We start from the raw sequence: 22,597 nt of genomic DNA on the forward strand, positions 1-22,597 counted from the left end.
TCATTGGAAATGCAAGTTTGTCTACCGGCTAACTGAAATGAATATAGGTTTATCATGTGTAGGGTTGTCTGGCCTATAACATGAAAGGTAATGATAAAACTCCACAATAATGATTAACATGTTGTTTGAAGTGATCATCATTTACTGATGTACTGACCGCATGGGTTAGAATGTTAAGGTTGTGGTATGAAAACGAATTTAAATCTCTACTAAATAAATATGCATCCCTTATCCCTCTAACAACACGTTGTACCTATTAATGTCGCCATCCAAAATGTGATACTCTTACAAAGTAAAACCTATCCCATTCTCGCTTCCCTAAATTTATTTGGAGGGACCAGTAATCCCGTATCTGCTGATAACACAGTGTACGATGTAAATGAAGGATTATAAACTGAAATTTAAAGCCCGTGCAAAAAAAACTTGCATCTCTACCTCCCTGAAACTTTCCTTTGGTCCCCATTATAAATAAAGTAAAACCTCAACCCTCCCATCTATAAAGTCCATCCCTACCCCTTTTCTCCTGTTATAAACATCACTACCATCCCATTCACAGGAGGAAGGGGTTAAAATAATGAATATTCAGTAAAACTTAATTCCTGTATATAAAAAGTTAACCTCACCACACTACGATCATGTTACAAAGAAAATAAATATACTATCCCCCTATAACATTCCTACCTCAGTTTGGTTGGAGCAGCACCCAATCATCTACTGACCACACAAGAAAGGATGCGAACGACTGGATAAAATGAAATACAAATCTAATCTTGTACATGTATTAACAAGACTTTCGTCTCCATCTTCCTTATAAGATCATTACTATTCCCCTTATAAATAAAGTAACACCTTTACCCTTCTGTAATGCACATATCCTCGTCCAGCTTCGTATGTTAAACAAACCTACTATCAGGTTGCAAGTAAAGCCTTTGATATACTTTTATTTTTTGAAACAAACCTTCATTTTGTAAGCAATGGGATTGGTCGATATAAGTTACTGATTATGTCATAAGTAGTGAATAGAGATAGTATAGGGTCTATGGGACTTACCATTAAAAACACCATTGGGACAATATAAGGTCTATGTAAATTTAACATGGACAAAAACCCTGGGACAATATAGGGTCTATAGGAATTAACATGGATAAAAACCCCTGGGACTGTATAGGGTCTATGTAAATTTAACATGGACAAAAACCCCTGGGACTGTATAGGGTCTATGTAACATTGAAACAGGGAGGGGTCTCTATTTTTTAAAACAAATAAAAAATAAAAAAGGGGTAGGCAATTGAAAGTCTATCTCTTTTTGAGAGATTGGAGTGGCCCTGAAAAGGGCCTTTGCTTTTCTTCTTCTAATTTCTTCTATTTCTCCACCAGCTTCTTATTTTCTGTCCTACACTTTTTCTCTTCTTTTCTTCCTCCTTTTCCTTCTTTTTCTTTTCTTTCTGCTTCTACCCCTCTTCTTTCTTCCTCTTCTCATTTTCTTCTTCTTTTTCAATTTTTTCGTTCCATGCTCTCATCCTTATTATCCTTTCCTCTTCATCCTCCTTCTCCTCCTTTATTTCTTTTAACAGATCACTGATGATGTCCTTTAGTTTTCTTAAATTGTTGATCTCCATCTTTACTCGATGGGGACTATAAGAATAGTGATCCTCGTTTAGGTTAACCAACATTTGAGCCATCATGCCCAAATTGTCCAGGACGTCTTGCAATTTTTTCATTTTATCAAGGTGGTTCGAAGCCATCTTCTTTTTATTCTTTGTAGAATGGTGTGAACGACGAATACTGTGGGTTCTTATAATTAAAGCGCGGACGTGATGGAAAACATCCTCCTAAAGCCCAAAAATGATATTACCTAGATCATCACTTAAAACGCGTGAACGTGAAGGAAAACATCCCTTACTTTTCTCATCTCATATTATCTACTATCCACATACGTGAAGCAGCAATAAACAAACCCAAAATATAGTATTCACGCACGCAAAGCATTAAAATGAAACCCAAATCTACTATTCACACAAACAAACTTAAGCGCTTACAAAACCCAATAATCTACTATCGACACAAACGTACTTGAGCGCTTACAATCACAAACACATACAATCACACCAGAAAAGAGTGAGTGTTTATATTCACGCTACTCTGCATACACACATTGGCAAATCGATTTCTATTTCTTTTCTAAAGTTTTTCGTAGCTCTGAAAAGGGCTGTTTGTTTTGAACTCCAGGGCACCTGGTTAATGGTTGCACCTTCCAGGCCTGGCACCACACACACATCTCCTACTCCAATCTCCTTTCACTATTTTTTGGGGGAGAGCAGAGGCGGAATGAGTGGCTTCAGAATCCCAATCTTCTGTCTCTGGGATTCTGAAATTTCCTTCTTGTGTCTGTGTTACAGCCATTCCTCTCTCCTTTTCCTTCTCTTCTTTTTTCTTCTCTCCTCCGCTTCTTGTTTTCTTCTCTCCTCCACTTTCATCCTTCCCTCTTTGACGATGGCCTCCGAAGCCAGATCATTTAGTATGAGCCTGGCATATTCCAGGTGCACATGAAGTTCCAACAGTTTCGCTAGCCTTCTGCTCATTCTCTAGTGTTGATCAATCAACAAGGGTAGCTAGACTGCCGAGAGATTTTCAATTTATAGTTAAAGAGCGGACGTGAAGGAAAACATCCCCTAAGACAAAAATTATATTACCTAGATCATGACCAAAAAACGCGCGGACCTAAAAGCAACACTCACTTACTTTTTTACTATCCATTACTAATTTGAAATTTTTTATTAATCACTTCAATATACTATCCACATACGCAAAGCAATCCAATCAAACTCCAAATCTACTCTCCATGCACGTCAAACAGCAAAAAAACATTATCATTATCTACTACTATCCACACAAGCACATACACTCACACCACAAAAGAGTCAGTGTTTATATTCACACTACTCTACATACATGCATTGGCAAATCGATTGTTATTTCTTTTCTAGAGTATTGGGGTAGCCCTGAAAAGGGCTGTTTTTTGTGTGCAAAGTTGAAGCTAGGGCGATCTTTTAGTTTCTAAGAATGCGACGTCCTCTGACGATAGACTTTCTGACGATAGGTCTGCTTCTTCGGAAAGAGAAGAAGAACTCTTTGGTGTCGATACGACAATCGACAAAGCCTCTGTCAGGTTCAGGTTGCTGCTGCTGCTGTTATTGTTGCTGTTGCTGCTCTCTCTGCTGTTTCTGAAGTCTGTACTTCTCTGTCCATTCTTCTTTCTCCCTGTTCATTTCTTCTCTGAAGAGCTCTTCTATCAGGTCTTCAGTGACTTTTAACATTCTCACATTCTCTATCTCTTCTGGCTTCGGTATCAGACTGTGTCTGACCCTATGCAAATTCACGTAGGCTTCGTTTAGCTTAGCTAGTCTGGAGCACATCTTCGTAGGAGGATGAGTCGACAATGGATGGTTAGACTGGAAACTGCTTCGGTTTTTAAAGTCAAAGCGCGGAAGTGAAGGAAAACATCCCGCCACGGTTTTCGAGTCGGACCGTTCAATGAGTGTCATGAGAGGGATAGTAAGAAGTCAAAGAGCATGAATCAAGATTCCTATAGCCAAACAAACCACAAAGCCATTTTCGTTTTAAAACACAACATTTTTTATTCAAAATCACTTAACACTAACAAACAACTATATCATATTTAACAATAACCCAACAATATAACATCAAACATTTTTTTTTTCAAATCACAAACATTTTTTTTCAACTAACACATTATTTTGGACAAGGCTGACAACGTTGTGGATGAAATTGTGATTTCCACTGTTGGAAGTCATTAGGCCATTGATGAACACTACGTTTCCTAGCTTGAGACAAAAGACCAGTATAATGGTCACAAAACCATCGATCTACTTTCACATCGCTTCTTGAAGAAGAACGAGGATCAAACTGAGTCACTAAATGTTCTAAAGAATAGCCCCGACTGCGATGATGCAGAAAATACACACAATATTGTCCACACAAAAAGGAATATGTGCCTTGTAATTTCACATTATTGAATCGGGTGGTCTGAGCATTTCTTCTCATAAAGTGAATGATATCGTCTTCCAAAGGGGGCAATCCATACGAATCGAAATATTCCACACATCCTTCTTGAGGAAAGTAAACGGCTACCCAGTGGGTTCCTGGGAGATGACTGTCGTCCGTGTTGATGACATAAGCTTGATGGTCTTGAGGTTTGCGATGAGGGAGTTCATCTTTAGCACAGGCGACATGATTCCAAAAAGCAGTGTACGAACTGTGGTTCAAAAGATAATAAAGTTCCCAGGTATCCATGGTTTTCTTCTTCTTCACAGGTAATAATAAGTGATCAATTCGATCCTGACTTTTTGCTTGAAATGTCTGACAAGTAAAAGGCGTTTAGCTTCGTCTTCCCACTCTGATTCAGGACAGCTTCGATACGATGAGTCTCTTGAGTGGTTAATGGTGGACAAGAATATTCACGAAAGTCTTTATACCACTGATGCAACACGACTTCGTCCGAGATGATACTCCAAGCTTCGTCCAGATACTCGACCAATTTTTCTTCTTGACTCAGCATTAGGCATTTATCGTGTTGAATTTGACTGGGATGATCGTTTTGATATCCATAGCAATCTTTCTTGATCAATTCCGTCATTTTTTCGACCAAGTGTTTGGCAAAACAGGAGAATAAATGGGCTTCTTGTTCTAGCCATCTTGACTTCGTCATGATAACTTCTTCTTTCACAGTCTCCTCACATTCCATGTCCAAAGTTTCTCCACTAGGTAAAGAGGGATAACAGTCTTCCATGGTTTCTAATAATCTAGAATGACTTCTCTCAAACTGTTGATTTTTATGGTATTGTCAAACTCTGCATACAGAATGACGTTCACCGTTTCATCAGGGATTCGGTCTTTAAACTGAATTTCTACACGAATCTGGCCGGATTTTATAGGGTGGAAATGTCCTTCGTGGCTGGCTTGGTCTGGAGTGAAATCAAAACCCCATAAAGCATAGCCTCCTGCATAATCATCGTACGTAATACCGTGACTGGTGCTGGTTCCTAACTGTCCGGTGGCTTCGTACAGAGACAAGTACGACCTCAGGTAATTCTTCATGGCACTAAAGTCAGGTTCAAAGGGTCGGGTACACAAGGTCTTGCCGTCGCGACTGACTTCGATCTTGGACACGCCAAAGTGTTGAAAGTTGAAAGGACTTTTATCGACAGCTCCGTTGAAGGCTGTATTCTCGACCCTACCAAGGATTAAACGTTTGGGTAGCTGTCCTTGGAACAGATGATCTTCGATCATGGATCGCTGTCCAGCGGGAATGGTGAAGGTTTTCACTTCCACGCGTCGGATCGATTGCATAGCGGTCGTTCTGCTCAACGTCTGACTGACGTCGTTACCCACTTTAGGTAACATTTCCACGCGTCGTACGTAAAGTCGGGCTTCTTGGATGACAGTTTTGTAATCGTTAACATTAGACAACAGATGGAAAGCGGCACTGCTGAGATTCAGTCTGAAGCGGACATTGACTCCGTTCAGCAAATACTTTTCTTGTAACCACACCTAATGCGTCAGGCTTCCATACCACGCAAGCATCCAGATGAGTGTTTTTGGCTTCTTTTCCGTATGTCAAGAGATTTTCCAGGTACGCTTGGTAAGGGTAAGTATCCATGCTGCTGCTGACCAGTTTGTTATTCAAATACAAGTTAACTCCACCGAACAAGGAATGCATGAAATTGTTGACGGGAGCTACTCTGGACGTATTAATGAGAGCGTCACCGTCCACTTCGGTTACTTTGACTTTCAAGTACAGGTAACTGCTATTCAGATCGATGTAATCTTCGGGCTGTCCTTTGATTTCAAACTCGCTGGGAGCGGAATCCGTCAAAGAGGAGACGGGATGAAATTCCACCCATTGGGATTCTTGCATGGTCATCATGGTGGGGGGCATGGCAAACAGATCCAGTTCCGACTTGGAACAAGCGCAAGATTCTCGGTACATCATTTTTTTTGTTTCTCTTTCTCAATAATAGAAAAGGTCTAAGTCTTGAACGGTTCTTCTTTTCTTTGTCTTTCTAGCTTTAGACGTGTGAAGTCTGGTGAAAGGGTGTTTTCTTCGTCGTCTCTTTCTACCTTGTTCTTGCTGAATGCCTGATTCGGTAGCGTGCAGAGCATTTATAGGTGTGTCTCGTCGACCCAAAAGGTCTTTACCCGTTTGCAACAAGACATTTTTGCCTGCTCTTAACAAAGCTTCTTTGGAGCTTTGTTTGTCGATGATGACATTTTGGAGAAATTCTTTTCCTTGCGTCAGTGCCGCATCTTTCAAGGCGTGCAATCCGCGTGTCACCATCGGTTTCAACATCGGGGCCACCGAACGAAATGCCGATTTTAACATATCTCCTAAACCGTGTCCTCGCTGTCGAGCAACCCCTCGGTACACCGGATACATGATTTACAAGTCGTGAGAGAACCGTTTTCGAAAATGGAGTTTCACCGTGACTTTTCCTTTGGTGAATGGAATATTTTGTCCCAGATCTCCTTTTATAGCAATGTTGACCGTGTCCAAATACGACTTGCTGACAGGCAAATAATGAGGAAGTACAAATTCGCGGTGAACGTGGTAAGTGTTTCCACCTTCCTCGTCACCGGCCGTGGCAGAATCCACTTTGAAATGAATGACACGCAGTAACGGCGCAGAGGTGTGTCCCACCACGTTGTACTCCTCCACATCGGAGTACACAAAGATCAAATTCAGTCCTTGGTTCAGTTCTACCTGGAAACGAAATAACTTGCTAAAAGACTCGTTGTCGGAAATGACGGGTAACTCGTTTTTCTTGATCATGGCCATTCTCATGTCCGAGTCCCCGCCCAACATGTCAAACAATTCAGGACAAAATATAATAGACATGATTTTACCTCCCTCAGGAAATTTCATCAGGAAGCGACGAGCTGCTTTGTGGTATTCCAGGGTGACGCTTTTTTGACACTCTCCAAAGCTTTAAGAAACACGACATTAAACCTGGAAGCTATGGTGCTGACCAAATGTTGACCACTAAAATAATAGCCTGGGGGAATGAACAACTGATAGGTGGTCGACTTTTGACTTTTTGTGCTAGGGATTTTTATGGTATATTTGCCATAGGTATCCAAGTACTGTTGCACTGGCTCGTTATGAACTTCCACCGTAAAAATATTTTGATTGGGAAGGACATTGAGGACTTTAGTCGGGTGAATGATTTCTACCAAAGCCACTTCCCAATGAGCTTCGTGATCTAATGGGATGGCCTGAGGTAATTTGGCCATGTAACAGCACAACGCGTTCTTGGGAAACACCTCCATGGAACTGTCACTGGGTAAGGTTAAGTAAAATTGGTTTTGGTGACTCATAATTCCAGAGTTCTGTGGCTGTCCGAGGGGTTACTGGACGTCAGAGGCGTGTCTCCGCCCAAAATAGGGTTGTTGTTGTTGTTGGAGTGGTGACTGACACTGGCACTGGACACAAGTTTACCGTTGTTCCCGTTCGAGGAGAATTTCAGGGAGGGATTGGGAAGCAGGTAACCGATGCAACTGCTCAATAAAATGGTCCACAATTGTTTGTCTCCTTGTTGCAAACTCAAATTGGCAATGGCTGCCCCGATGACACAATACACCACGAAGATTCGGCAGAAAAAGACGATTTGCGTTTTAGGCACACGTTCTCCACACCACACCCACAAAGGTTGTTTTTGTAAATCTTGCAGAGAAGAACTAGGTGAAGGAGTGGTCGACGTAGCTGTGTCTGTGTGAAAGGGCATGATGGTCACTTCTTTTTATAGTCGATGACTTGCGAAGCGTCGATCAAAGAATCAAAACTGGATGGATATCCTTTCCAACGTACTTTGACTTCTTTGACACGTCGTTTGCCCACTTTATGGGTTCTGCGTTCGAGAATGCTTTCGATGTCATACACGTCGTCTTCTTTTTTGGTGACACGTTGTAACTAGGATGACGGCCATGCACTCGTCCAGTGACACGAATCAATTCGGTCGTCCAGTTAGGTAAGTAACCTTTGTCGAAAGTGCGTTTGATTTTGCCAATGCGTACCCAATCTCCTACGGCCAACACTCCGCTTTTTTCTTGGGGACAGCCCTCGTCGGGGACGTACCAAACAGGCGCTCAAACACCATCACTTCGTTCTCGGGAGTCACTTCTTGTGGGGCACGTCCGATGCTTCGATGGTAAGATTGGTTGTACGCTTGCACCAGGTGCGGTAAGATGTCGATGTACTTCAGAGTGTGGTGATGCGTAAAATATTTCCACATGCGTTCTTTCAAAGTGCGTTGGAAACGTTCCACGATGCTGGCTTTGGTTCCAGGATTCTTGGTGGTAAAAAAATGAATGTCACGTTTCTTTAATTCTTTTTGGAGAGCTTGGTTCAGAAATTCGGTACCTTTGTCCGTTTGCCATCGAAGAGGGTGACGACCGCTTTGTTTCAACACTCGTTGCTGGGTTCGCACTAACTCGCTGCTCGATTTGGAAGTCAAGGGTACGACCCAGGCAAATTTGGAAAAGACGTCGATGACACAAAACAAATATTTGTAGCCGCGATTGTAGCTGTCCAAATGAGAGACATCGGCTAAATCGGCTTGCCATTGATGATCGATGCCTTCCACTAGGGTGCGACTTCTGGAAAACTTGCGTCGAATGGGTTTGTGTAAAGTGTAAGTAGCTTGTTCTTGTAACCATCGTTGCACTTGAGGTAAACGGAGACTTTTCAGTCGAGTTTTGGCAGCACGATACAATTTTTGAACTCCTGCGTAACCTGCAGGATGAGAGGGATCGTAATAAATGCTAGCTAACACTTTTTCCATTTTTGTGTTTGTGTGTTAATAAGACACCCACTCTTGGAGAATGCTACTCTTTTTCTCTTGGGGTATTTTCTTGGATTGCAATGCTTTGCGTGTGCGACCAGCAATAGGTGTCGAGGAGGAGGAGGATGTCTGAACAGGGGATATCGGTTCTTGTTTCACTTCTGTCTTCACCTTCTTTTTCTCTTCTGATAAAGAAGGGGTGGTCATCATCTTTTTAATCCATCCAATTCTGGAGGTAAGTGGTGTTGTTAACTTGCGTACTTTTTCTGGTGCAGTTTCAAACCCTTCTTCTTCTTCTCCTTTTTCTGTCCTGGTCACTGGTAGTGGTGATGATGCTGGACTTTTCATCAAGGTCTTAAAATCTTTCAGAGTGGGAAGTGTTGTTTCGTCTAAAGCTTTCTGGTGAAAGAGTTGCAGTTGTTGCAAGAGTTGACCGTACTTTTGCGATTTTTCTGTTTCCATCAAGGACTGCAATTCGTGTTGTAACTGGGACATTTCGCTCAAATGGGGATTGGGAGGTAAATGCGGGGTGCGTTGTTCTTGCCAACGATGGTATTCCATCCATAGTTTGTAAGGCACTAAAGCTAGTTTTCGTCCTTCCATGGGATGTCAGGGTCGATTCTGAGATCTTGGGACATCAGAGGGTCTTTTTATCTTCCTCCCATCAGTCCTCCCAACATGGGTCCCAAGACTCCTATCAGTAAGGGGCCTAACAGGAGGGGTAAAATACCTTCACGTTGGACCAACATCTTCTTCTTTTGTCCGATGGGAATTTTCTTTTGAACCATTTGGCGAAGAACGTGACGATGTTTGCCTAAGCATTGTTTCTGGTGTTTGGACAAAGGGATCGTACCTTTCAAGACGTTCAAACAACATTCCCACACGGTATCGATGACCTCTTTGGAGGCCGATTGAATGAGTTTTTTTCGCAGGGGTGGAGAAGCTTTGGACAGGACAGATAACATGTCCCCATGTTTGACTAAACGTGGAGGCAGTCTTTTCCTTTTCTTTCCTTGGGGTTGTTTAGAAGAGGGATGTTTTCTGGAGGGTGATATCTTCAGGAGCACCAAAACACTGATATCCTACTTGGTCACACACCTTTTTTATACTCTAACGCGTCGCCACTGATTGTCTTTACGTCAACTTCAGGACAGGCATGACACGTCGTGCAGGGGTACGTAACGGACTAAATCGAGCCATTTCTTGCTTGGACAAATCCAGTAAACTTTGTAACATGCCCGATCTTTCTTGAATTTTGATTTTGGGAGAAGGTACTTTGTGAGCAGCAGCCACTGCCACTAAATTGGAGGGTCCTGCCACTGGGGAAATTCTTGGGGTCATCAACGGAGAAGTTCTTGGTGTGATCAACGTCTCCAAGTACTCTTCAGTTCTTGGTGTCATCAACGGGGAAGTGGATGAACTTGAGGCTGCCGGAGACGCGGTCACCGCCGTGGCAGGTCGTGGTTTGCGAGTGTAAAGTTGCGTCCTGGCCGAAGTGCCTCTCTTGCGACTAGTTTTTTGTGGACTTTTCTTTTTCTGTGGACTTTTCTTCTGCTTCTTTTTTTTGTGGACTTTTCTTTTTCTGGGGACTTTTTCTCTGCATCTTTTTCTGGGGGCTTTTCTTTTTCCGGGGCGGTGTCTGGTAAGAGGAGGGTCCCACCACTGGAGAAGTTCTTGGAGACACAGGTCTCCTTGGGGACCTGGTTTTTTTCTTCTTCTTGGAGCTTCGTTTGACTTTTTTCTTGGGGAGAACTTTGTGGGCTTTAGGATCCCATCTTAAGAGAGAGCGAATGATGACCCCTCCTAGAGTACCGCTCCCTCCAGGTTTCAAAATGATTTGTTTTTTGGTTTGAGTGTCGATGCGGGGATCGGCCAGTTGGGTCAAAGCGACTTTGTTTCGGTCAAAAAAGCGTTTGGTTTGATGAGGAATCTGAATGATCCCTTGCAGTAATTGACGTGCAGTCACCGTGAACCATCGTAAGACTTCTTTGAGACTAGCTTCTAACACACTAGCCCGTATTTGTGGATTTTTTTCTCGACTGATACCATACAAGGCACGAATCAATTTAACGGGGAGGTGTGATTGAAAGGACGTCATGTTGACTTTGTGTGAGACAGACGAAAAGTGTTTGAGGTTTTTATTGCTTTTTTTGCTGCGGTTAAGTCGAGGACGGAGACGTGTACAGGACAGGCCCTCCGTCTTGGCACCAGTGGTGAAATAATTGGGTACGAAATCGCCAATCATCGGAGGTCGTAGGTTTCAAATCGACGAGTAAATTGCGTGTGGAGTTTGAGTGGTATCGTCGTACGCCTGAGTCACCAAAAGTACAGTCCCAGGGGTTTTTGTCCATGTTAATTCCCATAGACCCTATATTGTCCCAGGGTTTTTGTCCATGTTAAATTTACATAGACCCTATATTGTCCAAGGGGTGTTTTTAATGGTAAGTCCCATAGACCCTATACTATCCCTATTCACTACTGTCATATTTAGGTTTCTGCAATTTGCAACAAACATCGTGATCAGGTTTTATAATGGAATGTGCTAAGAGGTAATGCTGGGAAAGTAATACATAATGTAGATGCCATGGCAGAGATACAAATGAGTTTATCTAAATATCTCACTAGATAACGTTCCCTAGGCAACCAAAGATTACATGTTTGATTCTTGTGATTTATCGGATCACCAACACTTCTCGTTCCACCGCCTCATCCTCAACCTCATTGTTTTAACTGAAATACCAACAAATGATATTACATTTAGAAAGCACGAAACAAAAAACTACTAACAGGATTTGTTGACTTGGGACACTTAAATCCAGTCGTTAACTACAAAAGATGGATCAAAGGTCCGTGGGTTTTTTTTTGTCTGTGAAAATCAGCACAGGCATTAGCTTCGAATGTTGCTCGATACATAAAATTATATTTCTTTTATCTTCAGAAATAATTAACATTTCAAAGATAATTGTAACAGCAACAATAATAATAATAATAATAATAATAATAACAATAATAATCAATTGCATCATATTCATCCCTCCATTTTACGTTTTGTTCTCTGTAGATGTTGCAAATCATAAATCCTAAAGATTTTGTAAAATACGTACACCAATGTTTGTGCTGGTTTGTGATTCTTTTTTCTTTGCCATTTATAAGGTTTCCATAAACCACGAAACACGAAAGCTTTATGGGCTTTTCACACAAGTTATGCGATGCAGTTTGTCACACACACACTCACATACACGAACACACACACACACATTCTCTCTGTGTACCTATATATATATATATATATATATATATATATATATATATATATATATATATATATATATATATATATATATATATTGTAATGGTACGTCTTCTTTCAAGGTGTCCGCTTTATTCGGTTTTCGTTAACTAGGAGATGATCGCCCTCGTGTTATTGCCCGGAACGAGTAAACTTATAGGTGGAATAAATAGAGATCTGAGCAGATATATAGAACATAATAACTCGAGCCCCCGTTCGAAAACAATCGAAATTTAATAAATTACATAAACATTGAAGATAATACAATACATTAGGAAGATACACTTCTTTCGAATAAATCTTTCACCGAATTTTAAAACACAAATACATTTATAAAAATAGCAGATCTGTTTTACTGATAGAATTAGTCATCATACGATCGAAGTTGTTGCCATTGTACAATTACATAACCTGCATAGCTCTGGTTCCCTCCAATTTCACTGTAGCTGTTCTCTGTCCTTTCGCCTCTTCTTTCCTTCCTTTATCTTTCTCCTCTCCAACCTTTCTACTTCTTTGCCTCCCTTCAGTCCTCTTTCTTTGTTTGGGTAGATGGATATGGAACCATGTAGATATACAGCTAATTGATTGCGTAAGTGCATAGGTACATATGATGATATTTCGGAAGAGCTATTTTCCCGTTTCAAAGTAAATAAAAAGCGACCTAACTTTTCCGTCGGCTAGCCTACTGGGAATAGATCATTCCTCCCTTTCTGGTGATCAGATCTTACTATCGGCATTCAAACAGGTACCAAAGGCTATTTATTTGGGCCAAGTATGGCAGACCAAAACAATCCTAGTTTGATAGAATTAATGTACTTCCTAATGGCTATAACGGTTCCACTCTCGTCTCAATTACGTAAATGAATGAAAGAAATTCATTACAGGTCGTAAATACGCTATTTCTGCGAATACACACATTCAAGTCTTTATCATACGTGAAATCATTTAAGATCGGTGAATTCAAACGGATTCCGTAACTCATATCAATAACGGTTATACATGAATGATTAGAATATCCAGTTTCTATACAAACAAGACGACAAATTCAAACAATTCAACTTATATAAAGGTTATACATAAATTCTTAGAATACTCAATTCCTATACAAACAAGATGACAAATTCGAACAATTCGACAATCTTTTATATAAAGAAGATTATTGTACGAATTCATATATATATATATATATATATATATATATATATATATATATATATATATATATATATGTATGTATATATATATATATATATATATATATATATATATATATATATATATATATATATATATATATATATATGTATATATATATATATATGAATTCGTACAATAATCTTCTTTATATAAATATATATATATATATATAAACTCAACACAGTTATACCCACATCAAAATAATTATTTTACGAATTTAAACAAACTAAATTCATGCACGTATTGTCAAATAATTCAAGCAAAACATTATATTGGAATAAACGAATTTCAGAAAATTTCGACACACATACCTGTGCTTTCAACGTTATTCACTACTTCCGTCAAAATTGTGACCGGTGAATTTTCCGACCTCTGGTCCCTTAGACAAGTGTTTTTTACGAGAGAGAATATCTTTCAAATTCATCCAGGAGTCCACGTACGTTTACTCTTGCAGAAAAGCTTAGACTAATTAGATTTTTTTCGATGTGGCGATATGTAAAACTAGGAAATTTAGTGTGGGAAACACGCCCCTTATTTAGCGCAGCCAATCATGATTAAATGTATTTATCGCCTTTAATAACTAGGCGCCAAAATCTTGGATCAGTTTGAGCTTCTACGTTGCGACTGACGGTTTATGGAAATTTTCTATTTTTGGCAGTTCCACTATGAAATCGAAGTTTAACCATGTCCGCAATTAGCCTCACTACCGTCCTCGACCAGACATTTGGAAATTCTTGCAGTATAGCGATTTAACAAACAACTGTTTCCATAAATCTAATTAATTGTTCTCTGGTCTCAGACTAATGTGTTCTTCATAGATCGACATAAATTTTGCCCCCTCACACACACACACACACACACACACACACACACACACACACATCTGTATATATGTGTGTGTGTATGTGCCTACGCAAAGTTTTAAGTTGTGAAAAGAAAAGACAAACTAATATACGTCACTTGAAAATGGAACACTAACAAAAGCGGTGTGATGAAATTTAATAATGAAATTCACATCAGCAAGACATACTTGTCTTAGGTTTACTCTCTATAGATTTGATTTTACACCATTGCAACTGTATATCAGTTTGGTTAAAATAGTCTAAATAATCTATGTCATTAAATTCATTATTGGAGTACCTCTTCATATTAAATTATATATGGTGTTTTATGAACACGGACAAATACAGGAACCATTCCATTCCAAAAATGAGAGAATCACACCATTTAATTGTCATGGAAAGAAACTGGAGCGAAAACGTCATTTGATATCAGTCACGAATTTAATACTTCCATTTTTATAGAGATTTTGGATAATTCTGTTTATAAGGTTTTTCAACTGACAAATATATGTTCCGATAAGGTGGAAAAGGTCCATGCAGATGTAATTGCTGCTCCAACTGTTTGGAATTGACATAAGGATGGACGAATGGACATACAGGACTAAGTCATGCTCCATTTACCGACTGAATATTTGAATATAAAATAAGAAAATGAAGTATTTCTAAGAACTAATATTTATATGTAGCTTTATAAAAAATTGCACTCCCCCCCCCCCACCAAAACTGTGCTGAATGGACACACACGGTAGATGTCATGTCGCAAATGATCGTGCTATTATTGTAATTATTATGATTATCATGTTTTTGAAAGGTATCTTTTTCCATTTTATTGACGATCACAACTATTATGTTGAAGCTAGGCTAATTATGCCACACTTCAAATAAATATGGCGGCCTCGAGTGGCCGAGTGGTCTTAAGCGCTCTCCGTTACAGATCACTGCCATCTCACCTCTGTCTGCGTAAGTTCGAGTCTCGGATTCGGCCAATGTGGGTATGTGAGAAAGCTTGCCAGTGGCTTCTCGAGGGTTCTTTCCCGGATTCTTCCTCCACCATTAATACTTGCCGCCATGTATAGCCTGAAAATGGCGTTAAACTCTACAACAACAACAACAAATAAATATGGGATGGTCTGTTTTTACCAGTCTAACGATAACGGGTCCTTTTCCTATGAAATAAGATTACCTGGATTGCATGCATCTGATTTTATGCATATTTACACAAATCAGTGCACATACAATGTTTTGACTCACAAAATATTATCTATATATCCATCTGTTTAGGTAGGTATGTATATTGATCCCAACATTCTTGCAAACAATATACTATCCTAGAGTTCTCAGTTTGACGCACTTAGGTTTGCCTTACACCTTTTCAGAAATATACTCCTTTACTAGCGGTACCGTTATTTAATTTGTGAAATTTGTGTTAAAGAAAAGCATGTGCGTGAAATGGCAATGCGTATTCACTTGTACTCTTCTTGAAAGCGTAAAGCAGTCCACATGTTGACAGAAAGTTCATGCGCTACGTCTCTTGTTTTGACTCAATTTTGTCTGCGTTTAAATGTAGCGATTGCGCAAGATCAGGGGGGTGGAGCTTAATGTAGAGAGGTTATGTTTAGCCTGATTCCGTGACCCCATCTCCGTCCCTCATCGTTATGAGAGTTAGATAGTGGCATTCCACATGTTGTAATTGCGAAATGCATATGCAGAGTAAATATGCAGTTTTACCAGTTTGGCTTAACATGTGTCATGTTCAGGAATGTGAGTGTTCAAAATATGCCTTGTGTGAGAAAACATTTCATCAATCCCTTAACCCAAGACGTCGTTGGGGCACCACAGTTGACTTTGCAACCAATTCTCTCCATCATTCCCTGTTCTCCATAGCCGTTTGGGAAGCTCCTTAACTAGGCATGGTTTAATATTTTAAAACAATAGTTTGAAATTGGTCCAAGTTTTAAGAAACCTGTAATTCTTACATTGTTACCAAGTTTCAGATACATATGAAGAAGTCGAAATAAAAATCTGGACAAATATATGTTTAATATAAAGTCATGTCACGGAGAATGAGGATGAAGAATTATGTTCTGCAAGCATAATACATGTCAACATAATTTTGAAGCTAAGGCGTTCTTTCTGTTTGACTGCTTTAAAGAAAGTAACCAGTCGGATACGTGTTTGGAAGCAACACGACTACCTGCAAAATTACATTATGAATTCTGATGTGATGGTAGATGGAAGTTTCAAGTGTAATTTACTTGAAGTATTTCTTTAATATACGATATGGTTCATTTAGAACTTATTTACAGTGTTGTTGTTATTGCGTTAAAACATAAGATGAGACGCCGTGGTAGATAGTACCAGTGGAACTATGACTCATACATAGAGGATTCTGATTGGTTAGTTACACATGTATAATATTACATCTCTCGTCTTACAAAGAAAAGGTTTTAATAAACTTTTAACAAACTTTCTAAATTAATCATGAGCCATTATAACTAATATATCGAAATCGAGCGCGTCTTTGATAGCATTGATTACAATGATCACGGAATAAATCTCTGAGACAGACTGGGAATGCATTGTTTATTTTTTTTTTAAAAATATCCTGTTGCTTGTACACAGCTGGACCAACTCGAATCGCCGACTGTGTTTATCAACAAAACCATACACTGTGCTACACTAATGACTGTTCTATTAGCTGAGTCTCTCTTATCTGTGAGTACAGGATTTCACAGCTGTTTCTTATCCAGGATATGCACAGGTTTTAGGAACTGATATTACCCTGACTTCATTATCATTGGTTTTACTAACCTACCAGAACGTGTGTGATATCCGCTTTACTGACAATCTTGTGGGTTTGTTGCGTCAGGCTCAGGTGTACTTTGGCTGAAACATTGAGATTCCGTAGATTGTGAAATTTATTTACTGGCATTTGCGGGAAGTGAAAAAGTTGTACACAGTGTGGTTTCAATAAGAGAGAAGGGCGCATTTATATTTCATTGCAAGGAGTGTGTTTCATTAGCTGACGTCTATTGCGATAATAAATGGTACCGTCTTTGGTGTGAACTGAGTATGACCTTTCGTTGTGTTTTCTTATTATAACGGCAGGTTCCCAGTTTTGACCTTTGAATTGAATTCTGACTGATTCCCCTTCCTTAAGTGGTTTTAGTGGTTCTGCACTTTTATCATAATAATTCTTTGTTTTCTTCTTGCGAATTGTAATTTTCTTTTTGACCTCAGCGGTGATGGGTATTTTGGGAATTAATTTTTCGCCGGTTGTTGGGAGAATTGATCTGAGTTGTCTCCCCATCAACAATAGTGCTGGTGAGAACCTGATATCAAGAGCAGTGGCTCGATACTCTAATATGCCTATACGCGGCTCTCTGTCATTGGTTTTTGCTTTTGAGAGAACGGTTTGAACTGTTTTCTCCGCTAGGCCGTTTGACTGAGGGTATATGGAACTCGATGTAACATGTTTAAAGTCCCATTCTTTCGCGAAGCTTGCGAACTCTCGGGAAGAATAGCATGTTTGATTGTTGCTGACAACGACTAACGGTATTCCGAAGCGCGCGAATATGCTTTTCATGTGATTAATAACAGTGCAACGTTCTGAGCTTGCGAGTGCCTTAACTTCAAAGTAGCGACTGAAATAATCTGCTACAACAATGTACTTTTTATTATCCCATGTAAATAGGTCTGTGGCGACTTTTTGCTATGGATATTCAGGGACGTCATAGGGGATGAAAGGTTCCTTTTGGTTAGAACTTCTGCACTCCAAGCAGATATAGTATTTTGACACTAAATCGGAAATGTCAACTGAGATTCTTGGCCAAAGCAATCTCTAGTTCTTTTAAGACAGTTCTCAATACCTAAATGTCCTGAATGTACAGTTTCTATAATTTTCTGCCTGAGGATTTGTGGTATGAATATTTTTGACCTTTCAAGATTAACCCATCTACAACGGAGAGTGTATCTCTATAATTCCAATAGTCAATAATCTCTGATTGACAGCTTGATCTCTTTTCAGGCCAACCTTCAATTACGACTTGTTTCAGTGTGACCAGCTGTGGGTCTTGTTCAGTGAGAGACTGAATTTATTCCTTCTTACGATCAGATACAGGTAATGCTGATAACACCATATGCACATGCATATCTATACCTTCAGATAAGGTGGGGTGTGTATCAGATAAGAACTTATGGAAGAGTGTGTCTGCTATGGGTATGTTCTTCCCTTGGTAATGTTTTACCTCTTAGTCATAACGCTGCAGTTGCAAAAGCATGCGTTGTAGTCGCGATGGGGCTGCATAGAGGTTTTTTTCTTCATTATAGCGACATGGGGAAGGTGGTCATTTTGAACGTGTACCTGAGCATAATTAATTTCAGTTGTTGTCAAGGATTTTGATGCATAAGCCACGGGCTTATCTTCTTGTATTAGGGCGGCGCCGAGCCCATATTTTGACGCGTTAACTTGCAAAGTCAGTGGTTTCATAGGGTCAAAATAGGACAGTACAGTTCCCGGGTTTATAGCAATTATGTCTTTGACCTTTTGAAATGCGTCTATATGCGGAGAGTCCAATGAAAACTCTACGTCTTTCGCTAACAGTTGTTTTAACGGGCTGGTGACCCCAGCCAAATTTGGGGCAAATTTAGACAAGTAGTTAACCATGCCAATAATGGTTTCTAACTCCGCGCGGTTACGAGGGGGGTCCATTTCTTTGACCGCTGCTACTTTGGCAGGGTCGGGTTTGAGACATTCTGCTGACAGAATGTGCCAGAAGTACTGTACTTTTGTAACACCTACTTCTAGTTTTTCCTCATTTAGCCGGGTTCCTTTTTCGAGAGAACGTTTGAGAACATTTATTAAATTTGTATCATGTTCGTCGCGTGAGCGTCCGAAAACTAGTATATCGTCGCAAATCGAAACGATACCACTTAAACCTTCAAAAATCTCATCGATCTGCCTTTGGAATTCATCCTGAGATGATTTCAAACCAAATGGGAGACGCAAGAAACGGTAACGGTCGTAAGGGGCGTTGAAAGTTGTGAGGTATGAAGAGTCACGTGAAAGTTTTATTGCCCAATATCCTGACCGTGCATACAGTTTGGTGGAGTATTTTGCACTTGATAATTGGGGTAGGATATCGTCTAATGTGCGCATAGGGTAATGGGGATTCAAAATTGCTTTATTAAGATCTTGTGGGTCGAGACATACCCTTAGTTTACCCGATTGCTTTTCTACGACAGCCAAAGAATTTACCCATGCGGTAGATTATGAAACCGCGGCAATGCTATTTTCATTTTACATGCGATCAAGTTCAGTTTTGAGTCTGTCTTGAAGTGCGACAGGTACTCGCCTCGGAGAGTGCACTACAGATGTAGCCTTGGGGTCGATGTGTATGGTACATTCCCTAGGGAAATGACATATGCCATTGAAGACTTCGGCTTATTCCTTGAGAACAACTGCCTTAGTGAGGGGTGTACTCTTGGTACATTGTAAATTTGATATCTGTGTCTGTACAGAGCATGTAAACTTAACTCCATACAAGATTGTAAACCAAGTATAGGTGGTGCATTTGTTTTAACGATATAGAACTCAAGTTCATGTTTACACGTGAGATTGACTGTACCCATTGTATTCAATAATTTGCCGTCATATGCAGATAATGTGTTTAATGTAGGTTGAAGGGGATGCTTTATGCCTAACGTTTTAAATATATGCCATGGTATGATGTTAACTTGAGAGCCAGTATCCAATTTCAAATCAAGAGAAACTAAATTAGGTCCTACCTCTATCGCCGCATACGCCTGGCCATTGTCAATGGTATCCCTTTTTACACTGTCAATATATAAATCATTGTTTTGATGCTCATTGTTAATCACACTGACCGTTTTTATCTACAGACTTTCTCAAAGTGATTGAGTTTATGACACTTATTGCAAGTCTTTCTTTTTGCAGGGCACTTGTCCTGGCTTGAATGTGATATGTATCCGCAGTGTCCACATGTCGCGTTGACGCTCCGTCTGGAAGATGTGGTCCATTTCTTCTTTGGCTGTAGTTATTTTGTCTTGGTCTGTCGTTGAATTGTTGCATGCACTTCCGGTCTGGTTGATGCAGACATGGTATGTCGCTGTTCCTGGGCATATTTGCTTTGACTGATGTTAATAGCCTTTTCCAAGGTCAACTTTTCACCTTCGCTGATAAGTTTTTCTCGTATCCTTGATGACGATACTGCGAAAACAATTCTATCACGAATCATGTCATCTTCGTCTTTGAAGAGACATTCCTTGGCCAAGAGTATCAATGAAGTCACATATTGGTCTATTGTCCTGGTGCCTTGAATTTCGTTGTTAAACTTGAATCTGGTAAAGACCGGATTTAATTTTGGTTGCACGTGATGTTTAAATTTTGTAAAGTGCGTTGACGGGTCCTATTTATCTTCATCCGTCAGAGTCCATGTATTGAAAATATCTCTACCTTTGTCTCCCACCTAAAGTAGAATGTAGTTTGACCGCATCACTTCTTCTACTCATCGGTCCGTTAAATATTAATTCACAGTGTTGTTGGAATTTAGCCCATGATGTGGTAAGGTTGGAATTGTCCCAGTCCATGGTAGGGGTTGGCACGTCCGTAAGATCCATTTCGAAGGTATTAAGTTCGTATGAAGAATTGTCAACGTTTTTTAAGGTTTTAAATTCGTGCAAAATCTTCCGTGGATTGTAAAGTTATTGTTTCAAAATATCCATTTACGATCCATGTGCTATTCCAATTATAATAATGACCACATCTGACACCATGTTGTGTGATTGCGTTAAAACATAAGATGAGATGCCGTGTTCTAACTATCCATAACTGTAATATGTACAAACGACTACTGTGATGTCTTAACACAGAGAGGTATCAAAGAGGCAGACGCCTGTAGATAGTACCAGTGGAACTATGACTCATACATTGAGGATTCTGATTAGTTAGTTACACATGTATACTATTACATACAACGAATTCAAAATCCCCCGCCCTCGTTTTCTTTCGGAAGTGTTTCTGGTATAGGTTCTGTATATGTCAAACCATTTTTGCCGGTCAACGCACCCGTCCACTCTTTGCGCACGTCGGATAGTTCGGTTGCGGCGCTTGTATATATTTCATTCAATCTGATTAAATCAGATCTCCACTTCACGTTGGACAGAAGAGATCTGACATTTTATTTTATTTGTGCATTTATAATGGTCCAGGGTCTGGTTTGCGGAATCTTTGTTTCCGGTTGTTAATGTTGATTAGTACTCTCGCCATTGTTTGGCGTTAGGTCAGACTTGTTTGTCTGAGAAGTTACTTTAACGAGACGATATAATCGTCTGCTTGGTGTACAAGGTGGTAAGAAATCACAACGCGGCCCCATTAATTACATCATTTATCAAATCATTTTTACTTTCCTAATTTCCCTCCCAAGTTTTGTCTCCATCCACCAAAAAAAAAATATCCTTCATTGTAGTTGCTTATCGAACTAATTATTTACATTAAAAAAAACTTATTATTTTCATTGGAACTTAATCTATGCCTTTTATTTTCAGCAAGTATTAACTTCACTTTAAGGTAATGAGCTATCTTTCTTTGTCTTATCTCTGTCGTTCCACTTTTAAACCTTACTGTCTCTGTCTGTCTGTCTGTCTCTCCAATATCTAAATTATATCACTGAGTACCAATTTTAATAGAAACGAATCCGGGATAGATTAAATGAAATACGTACGGACTATCTGAAGGCTTCACTTCGTTCGTCTCCTAACTTCGCTCATGTGCATCAGCCCTCCCCCCCCCCCCCCATTAATCATGTCAACTAATTATTGAGGACTAAAATCGGATAAAGCTCGAATTAGGTTTTCTGAAGAATTACCCCCGCTACACTGATTTAAATGTCGATATTTTTTTAAAATAAGATTACTAATGTGGACAGACTTTAGATGGATAAAAATAAATAAGAATGTCTTGTGAGACAAATTTCATATATTAACACGTGAATGCAAATTGGTTTGTGCAATCAAAGTAGAGAGAAAAATGATGAATATAATTATTAAAAATCTGCAGGTCATATACCTCAGGAAATACCTTTTTTAACATAATATTTAACAACTAATAAGTTAATGAAGAAGTAATTACAGATAAAATATCAAATTACCTGTAATGTCTAGGTAATTTGAAAAAGACTCGTTTGTAGACAGACAGACAGACCGTGGTAAAGTAATAAAATAAACAATACACACTTAACATTGTTATGTTTTAAACCAGTAATAAAAGACGGAATAGTGTGGCAACAGCTCTAAAATGTAAGCAATTGTAGGACTTTCAAGTCCTGAACTGGAAAGGGGAGAAACTGGAAACTTCACTGCGTCCACAATGGTTATAGGTCTTACCTCCCTTT

The 22,597-nt window shown here is 39.6% G+C and overlaps 1 long non-coding RNA gene across 5 annotated transcripts in view; it reads right to left on the reverse strand.

Annotated features, from left to right (window-relative positions):
* Window positions 1-21,088, reverse strand: part of LOC149794514 (uncharacterized) — a 106,573-nt gene extending 85,485 nt beyond the window's left edge. For all 5 annotated transcript variants that reach the window (XR_016423038.1, XR_016423044.1, XR_016423041.1 and 2 more), the window contains exon 1: window positions 19,974-21,088. This is a non-coding gene — a long non-coding RNA (uncharacterized LOC149794514). The remainder of the gene's footprint in view (window positions 1-19,973) is intronic.
* Between the last annotated feature and the right edge of the window lie 1,509 nt (window positions 21,089-22,597).

This window comes from Sinohyriopsis cumingii, chromosome 8 (assembly GCF_028554795.1).
Source record: "Sinohyriopsis cumingii isolate HCF-2022 chromosome 8, ASM2855479v2, whole genome shotgun sequence".
Classification (NCBI taxonomy): domain Eukaryota; kingdom Metazoa; phylum Mollusca; class Bivalvia; order Unionida; family Unionidae; genus Sinohyriopsis; species Sinohyriopsis cumingii.